An 11,632-nucleotide genomic window follows, 5' to 3' on the forward strand; every position below is an offset into this window, starting at 1 on the left:
GTTTGGGTCAGGTGCCCTGGCTGGGCATGAGAAGCTGAAAATCCTTGACTATAGTCTAAACACTACTGAGCAACAACTGAAAACATCAGTGTTATCAACATTCTTCACATACTGAACTCAAAACATAGCACTGTACCAGCTACTAGGAAGACAGTTAACTCCATCCCGGCTGAAACCAGGACAGACTTCACATTTTCAACTCTAACTGTATGTTAAAAGAACGGAGAAATAACTCATTGATTCAGTGTCATAATTTTGTATTTTATTCAGAGAAGTTTTTAAAGCATCCTTGACTATTTCTCAAAGATTACTAGAAGTTAACCTGTGGCTGGCTTGCCCTTCCTGCTGCTGCATCACATGTTTATTTCAGGTTCACCTATCACACTCTGGTCTGTCTTTTTTAATTTCAGGGTATAAGCTCCAAATAAACAGCAGAAATTCAAGAATTAGTTTTTAAGTTCACATCCTTGCCTTTCATACTCTTAAGCACCACTGACCTTCTGTTACAGTCCTGTAGTTCACCTGAGACTCATACACTAACAAATACCAGAACCACACACCTGCTTTTTCCTGCAAAGAGAATAACAAAGTAAATCCCAGGAGGGATCCTTTAAATTGTCAGCAACTTCATGCCTCCATACTACTTCCTTCAAGAAAAGTTCTTGTGACCTCAGAGTGACTTCATACCTATCAGTTTTTCTATTAATTCTTCTCCATCCTTTGACACCTCATGAAGTGTTATTCACATCAGTTGATTAGTACTTGCTTTACTTCCCAGCCTCCCCTCCACCCCTGATTAGGTTGGCATAACCTACAGCCAATAAACCTATATTAAATTTGGAAACTATTCTCCATTTACCTTCAAAACTTTCCCAAATTTAAGGTCATTGCATCCCCTCTAACAATAACAATAACATCCCATTACAACAATAAAGCCTATCAGTGTTAAGTTTTATTGCAAAGTTAAAAAAATAAATCACTAACCAGATAATTCTAGACATTCTGGAAATCCACAATGTGGATCCTATTTCTACAGCTTTAGAAAAGCATCTGGCATTTTGAGTGTTTAATCACAATTCTGAGTTTATTTTACCTGGAACTGTTGCTGTCTCAGGCTCATAAATAGACCATCTCCTGAGATTTCCTCCACTGGTCTTTTGAAAACATTCTGAATTCAAGTATTAGTCTCTCAAGATTTTAAAAAGCAAGCACCTGGTTAAAACTAGAGGGTATTAAAAAAAGCTGTCATGCATGAAGTGTATCACTCATTGGCTATTTAAAACCAAAATGAACAGAAATAACTTAAGGCAGATGGTTATTTACACAGCCAAAGAGGTTTGCAGTGTTAGCTACTGCCTACCTGCAAAGAGTTCTATTTTTCTTACTTTTGCTTTATGGCAACCATGGTGTGCCAGTTTCTTTGCTGTTTTCCTAGACCTCAGTAACACACCAAGATCTGGCTTGCTGCAGTACTCATGAGGTAAGGAAACTAAGAACTGGTAACATCTGGTTCTGCTTCCTGCTGACAACAAGCTCCTGCTGTTGTGCATGAAATGGATACAGCTGATGAAACTATTTCTAAACCACTGTTTTCCACAAGGATAAAAAAAATATCCCCTGCTATTCAACTGTGGGATCTCTCAGTTTGGAAAGGTTGAACAAATTCTGTATTGCACATACCATAGTTTAGCAAAACAAATAAGTAATGAAATAGTACAGAGGCAAGTTAATGTTAAGGGGGTTATTAACTACTTCTGCACATGCAAAAACTGGAAAGATAGAACTGAAGTTTTGGAGCTTTAGTGCTTTATTGGTTTCCCCCCCACCACCCCAAAGCAATTTGCAAGATAGCCTCAACAGAATACTCCAAGCTAAGCAATTTTATGTTTATGTACTAAGAATATCAAGTGGCAAAAGACCTGTAAATGCTTGTTACTAATAAGTTTAGTAGCATACTCTTAGTACACAACATTCTACATCTCAGTGAAGACTTTAATTTAAGAACAGGCAAATCAAAGGAACTATACTTTAAAGTAACATCCTCACTGATACTATCAGACTTGTTTGTTGATTCTACATACTTGATGAATCAAGCAAATGCAACAGTTTGGGGGTATGTGAATGAGCCAGATTTGAAAAAGCTAGAGAGTGTATATCATTCAGAAAAAAATCATCATCATGTAAGACTACTGATGTAATCTTGAAAACATCCATTGGATATCCTTTTTATAGTCACTCTTTGGTTATTGCTCAGTTCAGAAATGAAAGTGCCAAGCAAGGCAAGGAGGTAATACTTTCACAGTATCATCCACTGCATACAAGTTGCTTAGTATCAGGTATTTCTTTAGTGTTCTCTCTTCACAATATTTCCAATTCCTGCTAATGAGCTCCAGATGGTTCATTACAAGTATCATCAAGGTACCAGTACAGTGAGTGCTGCCTCAAAAGGAAGTTAAGCTTCAATTAATTGTTAGAGGATGTTCCACCCATAAGGTTGCAACATCTGTCAAATTATTTTCCCAAATCATTCTGGACTACCATTTTTTAAGGAGGGACCAGAAAAGAGAAACCACCATTATGATACTATTTTACCATTTACTGAAAAATACTTTGCATGAGATGAAAGGACAAAGCATTTAATTGCACACTGCTTTCTGCATAAATCAACCAACCCTAGCATGGTTAAGACCCTGTCTTACACTCCAGGTAGAGTAAGCAAAATGTGCCCAGAAAAAAACCCAGCAAACTAGACTAAGGTAAATTCAACTTTTTCCTGGCAAGAAACTGAACTGTATCTCCCCCAGAAAAAAGAGCATTCAGTCCTCTGTTTTGTTGCTCAGGAAGTTTGCCTTTTTTTGTTTTCTTACTGACAGTTTCTTAATAAAATACTTAAAAATCTTGATATCATTTATCTTCTACTCAGTAAAAACATTTAAGACAATCATTTTCTGAGAAAGACTTTTGGCATTCCAAATTTGTCAACCTTAGCAAAGGAGAGGTAGATCTTTTAACAGCCTGTTAATCCTGCAACCTTCTGACCACTCTTAAGTCTGTGCTGTCTTAAGACACTCATGAAGTAGAACCCTTCAGAAGTTTTCACATCTGCTTAATTTTAAAACCGTCAAAGAGCTAAAGATCTACACTATTAAGGAAACAAGGAGACAGAAGATACTCCACCTTTTGGACCTTAAAAGTATAGATCTGCAGTTTTGCAAAGACTTTCAGAAACCTGCTAAGCACTATCTGTTAGGAAAACGTTTTGCAGGACATCAGAGTCCACATACTTGGAAAGGTAAGCATGTTGTTCTTCTTCCCCCTATTCAGACAGCTATGGTAATTAAAGCATGATTAAAGAAAAGGAGTCTTCTCCATTCCCTACCCCCCACCTCAAATGTTGAACACAAAGTCAAGGACTAGTTATTACTGAAGACATACTCTGCTAACCATAATAAAAACCTTGATGTTCTAGTTTTCCCATCAACCTTACCAGAATCCATTTTCTAGAGCAGAAATTTTTTTTAAAAATGTCAGAAACTTGTATTTGTTCACTTGCTTATAAGAGCCCATTCATAATGGCTATTCTAGACCTGAGGTAATGTCTGTTGATAAGTTTCTTTAAGATGTAAATGCAGCATAAAAAGATGTAAGTGATGTTTCCTGACATGCCAATATATGATGTCTTTTCAATTACATGCAACTTGAGAGCCTTGCAGCTCAGCTATCGGGCACCCAAGAAAACCATAGTTCATATAAAGTTCACGCTCTCCAAGTCCTCAGAAGCCTCAAACTACAAAAATAAGTAAAACAAAACTAACTCAGATATGGACAAGCCTTACTAAAAAAAAACATGTGATACTGTCAACCTACCCCTCTCGTTTTCATTTATGACCCTCTACTTGCCATGGCTTGTTAAGTTTTGGTGTGTAAGCTCTTTAGGGGTGAAGGAACATTCCTTAGCTTGCCAGCTCTGGTGCCCAGCTTAACAGAATTAAAAAAGAAAAATATAAAAATCACTATTGTTTGATTATGACCTGGAAATAAGCTTCTACAATTTTATTAAATTAAATGTATGGAAGCTTTTTAGCTCTTTTTACAAAGGGAAAAAGCTTATGGTAGTTTATACATGCTAGTTAGCAAAGGACAATATTCCAGTGAAATCAGATGGTCTACAGCTTGCTTTATGTCAAGAAAGCATTTTCATTCTGTGAAATCTTTACCACAAACTACATGTGTAAAATTTCAAGTTACCTTTCTACCTCAAGAATTTTACCTTCTGCAGTACATTAGCTAGCAGAGGTAGATACATAGTTTTTCTTTGAAAAACTGCTGTAATCATTTACTGTGAACTAGCTTGCTTGTGTCAAAGTAAATAATATATCCATACTACATGTAACTTAAGAATTTTATTGTTCCAGAAACAACTGAAATTAGAACAGGACAGATAAAATCCTTTTTGTCCAAGAATTTTTATATTTCAAAATTCCTAATTCCAAATAAACCTAAACAGATATCATGTGGCATATCTTAGTTCACAGAAAGACTACTTGGCAAAGGTCCTAGAAGCCCAAACCAGTCTGGTAGACTGGGTGCAAGGGAGAAAGATGGCCAAATTTTCAGGAAACCTGTCTGGCATGTGGCTTAGCTAATGGACCTTCTGGGTCAGTTTTGCCAAACTGGAAAATCTTAAATGAATAAAAGTTTGCCAGGTTGTTCCTATTCCACTGCTCTCTCAGAGAATATCAACCTCAACAAGGGACAGGCAATTCCTAGTAAGGATTTTTTTTACCTCATATATAAAGTATTTTCTGTGGATTGGTAGATTTGCATGTGTGAAATTTTTTACTTTCCCACACAGTGAGGGAAAGGTGAAATGTAAGTTCACATCGCCTTTTCTGCTAGATAGATGACCTCTACTTTCAAAATCAGACCCATATATTGCTCATGAATTTGAATTTTGAAGAAAAGGTACATAGTGCTTAATGGTAGTTTTATTAAGATTTTGCAGATATTATCAGCACTATTTGAAATGGGAGTCAACACATAAATGCAGCCTGAATATAACATTACATAGTAATAACAGTAACAGATGGAAAACATATCTTTCTGAAGACTGGTCTAAGGACAACAGTGATGAATAGAAATCAATTGTTAATTTCTGCCAGACTTCCCCACACACACCCCCAGAAAACACCATTTTGTTAACACATCAGCAGGACTGTATTTATCTCAATAGATTTAATGAATTTACTTAATCACCCATGACATCTCAGCAATCTCCCTATATCAAACTCCTCTTTTAGCAATGCTACCAGACTTCATCTCCTACTCCAGATAGCATTCATTCACATCATTACAGCATGGCCACATAGTATTTAAGATGCTTAAACAATCATTTACCAAGTTTAAAAAGTCACAGATACTTTGAAGTAAATAATGTTCCTCTACTCAAAAAAGGAATTATTTCTGACAATAAACTTACTTGCCTGATCTTCATATATTCTGGTTTTAATCTCTGGTGTCAATACTTCCCACATCTTGAGACAGACACAATTTTTGTTATATACTATACAATCTTAAGCCAGTTACTACTTCACTGTGAAGTCTTGTTCCAAACCTCTGGCCAGAACACTGTATAATAGTTCAGGGTTTTTTTTTCTACCAAGAAATCTAGCAGCTAGCACAAGATAAATCTGCCCAGGGAAGGGGTTTTACAAGTGGTGACAAGCATCACTAACCTATGTGTTCAGTGTTTCATGGAACTGTACGATAGACCCTAACATCAGTTATCATGAAATGCCTCTGACATCAGAAAGCTTTCAAAAAAAAAAAAGAAAAGTGTCTTTCAACAGGTTTGGAAGAGTTATATACAAATCAGATGTCTTACCCAACTTCAATTAGTGTAGCCAAAATATTAATCCCAGACGGTCTCCCTCTCAAATGCAACTTCTCCCAAATCACATCTTGTTTCAGCAAGAGTCCAAACTTCTAAGAAAGCATATGTAGAGCAGCTCAATGTAATAGACTGCTTGATTAACCATAGTACACACTTTTCTGACTAGGTAGGTTTGGCAAGTACTTCCTAACCTTTAGGGGTCACTATCTGGGCTGCTTAGCTACATCACATCCCAATATCAGATTCATACTGAACAAAACTTATCTTTAGAATGAATAAACATATGTATTTTCAAATTCCTTGATTTTTTTAAACAGTTTGACTATTCTAATTTCATATGACAGTGTAGCTTATTTCCAGAGATTCATTCTATCATGAATATAACCAATTTTATTTAGTTAACTAAAGATGTCCATCTGTTTTGTTGAAAGTAAAACATCTAAACTGTTATTTTATAGAGCTCCAGGTTGTGGGGGTAGAACACATGCTAAAACCAAAGCCAGTTCTTTGCAGAAGGAACATTTATGATTTCATTCTAGATATTACCTAGAACTAGGAGGTTGAAATTATCAACACAACTTCAAAATTATGTATCACTGTTGCTATAATACACCCCACTTAAGCAGCTTAAAGGTTGGAATAAAAAAAAAGCAGCTGTTTTTGTTTAGCTCCTACAAGTTTTTGCCATCACATGTCTTTTCATGCCATAACTTATTCTCCTTTTTTTGGTTGCAACCAACAAGTAAGCTCCTATGCAAATGAACAGTTGGAAGCATATTAATGTCAGAGACTGAAAGGAATGAAACAGGTATTCTGGAAAGAAATAGTGTTCAAATATGATACAAAGCAATTGATTCTTTGTGTGAAGATTAATGAACAATAATCTACATCATAGACAGGGCATACACAGAATACGGAAAATTCATTTTAAGATTCAGGAAAAATGCATAATTTTCCTAAAAGTTCATGTAGTTAGTTAATAACTGCCTGGATAGCCAATCTCAGGCTATAATTACCTCTAGCTAAATCCATTCCATCATAACAGCCTTGACAGTCAATTACATAATTTCTTATTTCAAAATTGAAATGGAACATACTTGACTGACCCACAGTCATTAACAAAAATTATGCCATTGTTTAAAATGTTGAGTGAACAAGAAGGCGTGAATTAACAGAAGGCTTTTACTCTCTTAAAAAATTATAATTTCAGTAATAGCTGAACACCTTATTCATCCTGTGAAAAAAAACTTTAAAAAAATGATTTATATATTTTCAACTTTCCTGAGAAAAGTTTCTAAATCAGATGTATCAAAAGAACCAATCAAACCTAAGTTACAAAATCTATCTTTATATACTTTTCAGAATCAGGATATTTCAAGAGATTGAAGAACAACTCCCCCCCCCCATTTTTTTTTACAACAACTAGAGATAGAGAAATTCTTGTTGGGGATTTGTTTTGCCAAGTTATGAAACTGAGCATTTCCTGCTAGGAAGCATTTTCAAGTCATTGCATTTGTAGACCAGACCTTATAGGTTTGGACTCTAGGGAACTGTTGAAGTCATCACAGATAAAGCACCCACTCCCTGACCTATTTCTGCTATTATAACTGCAGAAGCCAAAGGGTCCTCTAACATGTGAGAATGAATTTCAGGCACTTTTAGTCAGCAGAAAGGCATACACAAAATGCATGTAAAATAACAAACAACTAAAAAACACCTTTGACTCAAATACCTGTAGAAATCTACAAATACACAGACTGGTGTTTAAAAATAATAGAATACTGAGGCACAGACTAAGTTCCACATTTTCTGCCTTTTGTTTTGTGTAGCCAGAATATTTGGTGTGGTTTTGATTTTGTTTTGTTAGTTTCTTTTTTAAAAGTCTGGTTTGAGATTGTCTTTTCCAAGAAGAGGAAAAAAAGAACTAATGTTAGAAGATAAAATTAGACCACCTAGAATATTACCAGATCTATCCATCAATCCACCCTAAGTTCTTATAGGACTGAATCTGTCACCCAGGGTTTGGTTTTTTTGTTTGTTTGTTTTTTTAATGTATTTGGTTTGAGAGCACCCCATCATAAAATTACTTACTGTAAGCGTAATGTAACTTTAGCCACACTGCAAAGAATTTAAGTAGATTCCTTATTTCTTCTTGAGGTGAAATTCTCTACAGAGGTATTTATCCTACACCTTCCAATGTTCCTTGCCCCATATTAATTCTTTGCCTTTACTTGTAGCCATATGATACACATAAAACAAAGAAAAGATACAGGAATATGTAAAATAAGTGAAGGTAACACACATGAACTACTCAGGTACTCCATAGGGTCCTTTGTCACTGTGCTGACCTTACATTTGCAGAAACTCCAGCTTCACAGAAATAGTACCACTTCTGCCCAAACCTGTCTGGCAAATACAATTGAATTTTCAGAAAGCAATGAGAAACAGCTGCAAGAGGAAGAGCTACAAACCCAATTTTAATTCTGCCATTAGCAAGAAGTCTCACTCTCTGGGTACATTACAACTGAACACAGATACGTAAGTCAGCAGATCAGTTCCCAGGGACAGCACAACACATCTTTGCAACCTTTACTCATTAGGTTAGATATTTGCAAGCCTAGATAAACAAAATTAATTACACATCAGAAAGTTTCACAAGTGAACCAAGAGGGTGGTCACACAACCTTTTATAGCAGTAGAGAGGACTGAAACTACAGGAGGTTCCGAGGGCAAGTGCCTTCTCATTTTGGTACAGAGGAAGCTCAGCTTCAGAAGACCACATTGCAGAGCTCTGGATCACTCAGAGATACCTTTAAGAACATTGGCCAGACCTAAGCCTCTGGGCTGCTCCCTAAATTAACACCTGATGTTCTTTCATAGCTGTGATTTTGCAACTCAGATGGCTTTTTGTCTCCTCTCCTGGGATAACACTACTCCCTCAAACTCACACTGGCTGTCACATTTCCCATTCCTTAGACCATCTGGCCCTGCATCTGCTGCTACCCACATATCAGCCGAACAGCCACTGCTCAGGCTTCTCCTTCCCCACCTGGCTCCTCTTACAGCCAACAGATCACCAGTAATTACTTCTGAGACTAAAGCTAGCCTCAGTGCTTGATGGACAAGCTGACCTAACAGAAGTTACTATGTTTACTTACAGACTTTGCCTTGCTTAGAAAACAAACATACTGAAGAACCATAGAGGTCCACATCTCTGTAGAACCTCTTCCAACTACATAACACCTTCCAGGCATGCATGGCCCATTTGTATTTTTGCAACACATAGAAGGGAGAGCTGAAAGAAAACACTCAGCAACAAAAATGCATGGTATTTCTCTGAGGAGTCACTCTCCTCTCTATACATTACACTACATTAAATTCACAGACCAGGACACTGTTCTTCTGAATCAAAACCAGGCTGAATTACTTCAGAAGTGAATAAATACACATTGCATAATACAAGCCTTCCTAGAAGAGGCTTGGCTCATTTGTTACAGGTGCTGGAAGTGTGAATAAGGTAAAGGAAGAAGATAGCTACACAAAAGAAAAGAGCTCATGGGCAAAATGCTTTTAACACTGCCTCAGAGGGCCCATGGCAGGGTTTCTGTTAGGAGTCTAAACCAAACTTCCCACAACGGTCAAAGGGCACATTGCTAATTCTCTGCCACTGAGACTCCAAGTTTCAGTTTGCAAAAAAGCTAAACACTCACCCCAATATCTGAGGTTAGTGGGAGATAGACCTTAAAAGCAGGGTGTGGGATAAAATGCTAAGTGCCCTAGAAATGCATAAATTCATGGTCTAGAAGCACCCTGAAGGCTGTATACAAAGAGGCAAGTCAACAGCTTGCAGCATGCCAATAACTTTATCTAAAGTGTCCATGAACCTCCTTTTTCTGTGCAGTAGACATAAGCAGCTTATTTTCCAGTAAAAGAAAAATAAATTAGCTTAACATCTGCCTGATAAGCACATTTGGACAGTTACTGTGCAAGAAAAAAAAATCACACTCAAGCTAAATCTAATATAATTACTTCAGTGCCTATGCAGTACAACAGTGATTAGCACAGAAAAATACATGCAAAATTAAGCCTCACATCTCCATGTTCAAATACTGTGATTGAAATAAGGCCTGAGCTACACAGTAAACAACAACAAAACATGCCTGTTGATTAGCTGAATGCACTTTACTGCACCCTGAGCAATGTGGAAAAATTCTAGCAGCAGACATGGCTAGAAATTTCAAGAGAGTTTGGCAAATTAGGAATCTACAGACAACCTTAATTCTAGTATTCCTTAAGGCTTAACTTAGGCCTTAGACTTTTTTCAAAGTAGTTTTACATCAGGAGATTTCCAGCCTTTATGCTAAGCAAACTAAAAAGAGGAAAAATCCACCATGTTTTCATCCCAAGTGCCAGAAATCAATAAAAACAGGACTTCTAGAAGAGATGGGGTGAACCGAGGGTGACGCCCCGCAGGTAGGGCTCTCGCTGGCAGGGCACTATCCCACAAGGCCCACACCAGACCACAATAACAGGGTCGATCTGCACACCTAGACACGACAAAATAACAAGCCCGCCGGTCTCAGGGTCTACACACCAGAGTCCCGTCAGGAATAGGAGGACACGGGGCCAGAGACGAGACCAGAAAGAAGGCACTTACGACAGGGGTCCAAGGTTCACCGAGAAGCCGGAGACCAGGCCGTGACACAGACCCAAGGCCCATCCACGAGACGAGGCCGCCCCTCAGATCAGGTTCACGGGACAAACCCACGGCGGTACGGAGGTTGGGAGTCCAGCCAGAAAAGCCAGTCAGCGAGACAGGCCCGAATCCAGGCAAACCTCAGACCAGGCCCGCCTGCCTTGGCCTGCCTTCAAATAGGCCCACGGGCAGGGCTGAGGCCAGTTAAGGCCGTCAGGGCAATTAAGGCTCATTAGGGCAATTAAGGCTAATTAATGCACTCAGAGCCCTGGCACCACACCCAACGGGGATCACAAGCAGGGTCAGAAACTTCCAAACCAGCTCTTTTCTCACCAACAAAGAGTTAATTGATTCATAAACAGACAAGCTTTTCATCCTGGGTTAAGTGCGCAGCTCTAGTTACGGTCAGAGCAACTTCTACACAAGCATATGAAAATTCCGCTGGCAAGAGGATAACATGGCCCAATCGGGGTGGATTTTTATCAAAGTGGCAAAAGGCACCTCCTCGATCCCAGGCTCCCGCTGGGCCCTTTGCCTGCCTTTTTAGCACTCTGACTTGTGAAAACACCGCAAACGCTGTGGCTGCTCTATAGCTGTGTGCATGCTGGCTGGCAGTTGACAGAGTTAATAGTCAGGTCCTCTGTTCCCCCTTAGATGAGACAGTAACTTCATTTTTCTCCCCTACACAGTTGATGATTTTTACAAAATCTGTGATTATTTGATATCCTTGAAACCTATGAAATTGGCACTTGGAGGCAAAAGTAGGGGCTAATATGACAGCATAATTGAACAGGTCTTGTTTCCTTACAAACCAAGTAAAAATACATGAGCCATGAAGCAGGTAGCCAACATAGAAAATTTCAGCCTAAAAACTTCAGCCTGTCAGTGGCCTAAGGAATTAGAATTTATGCTATTAAGGAAATTATTACGCAACATCTCTTCTCCCCTATCTTATCATCTTACACTAGCATTTCCTTAAAATAATTGAAATCAAATAATTACATAAGAAAACTGCCACAAGTATGGATAAGATATTAGATCAA

General features: G+C 38.1%; 1 long non-coding RNA gene across 1 annotated transcript in view; it reads right to left on the reverse strand.

Annotated features, from left to right (window-relative positions):
* Positions 1–10,648, reverse strand: part of LOC142042348 (uncharacterized) — a 389,027-nt gene extending 378,379 nt beyond the window's left edge. The window contains exon 1 of the long non-coding RNA XR_012653715.1: positions 10,551–10,648. This is a non-coding gene — a long non-coding RNA (uncharacterized LOC142042348). The remainder of the gene's footprint in view (positions 1–10,550) is intronic.
* Positions 10,649–11,632: the final 984 nt, after the last annotated feature.

This window comes from Buteo buteo, chromosome 20 (genome assembly GCF_964188355.1).
Source record: "Buteo buteo chromosome 20, bButBut1.hap1.1, whole genome shotgun sequence".
In the NCBI taxonomy this organism is placed as follows: Eukaryota; Metazoa; Chordata; class Aves; order Accipitriformes; family Accipitridae; genus Buteo; species Buteo buteo.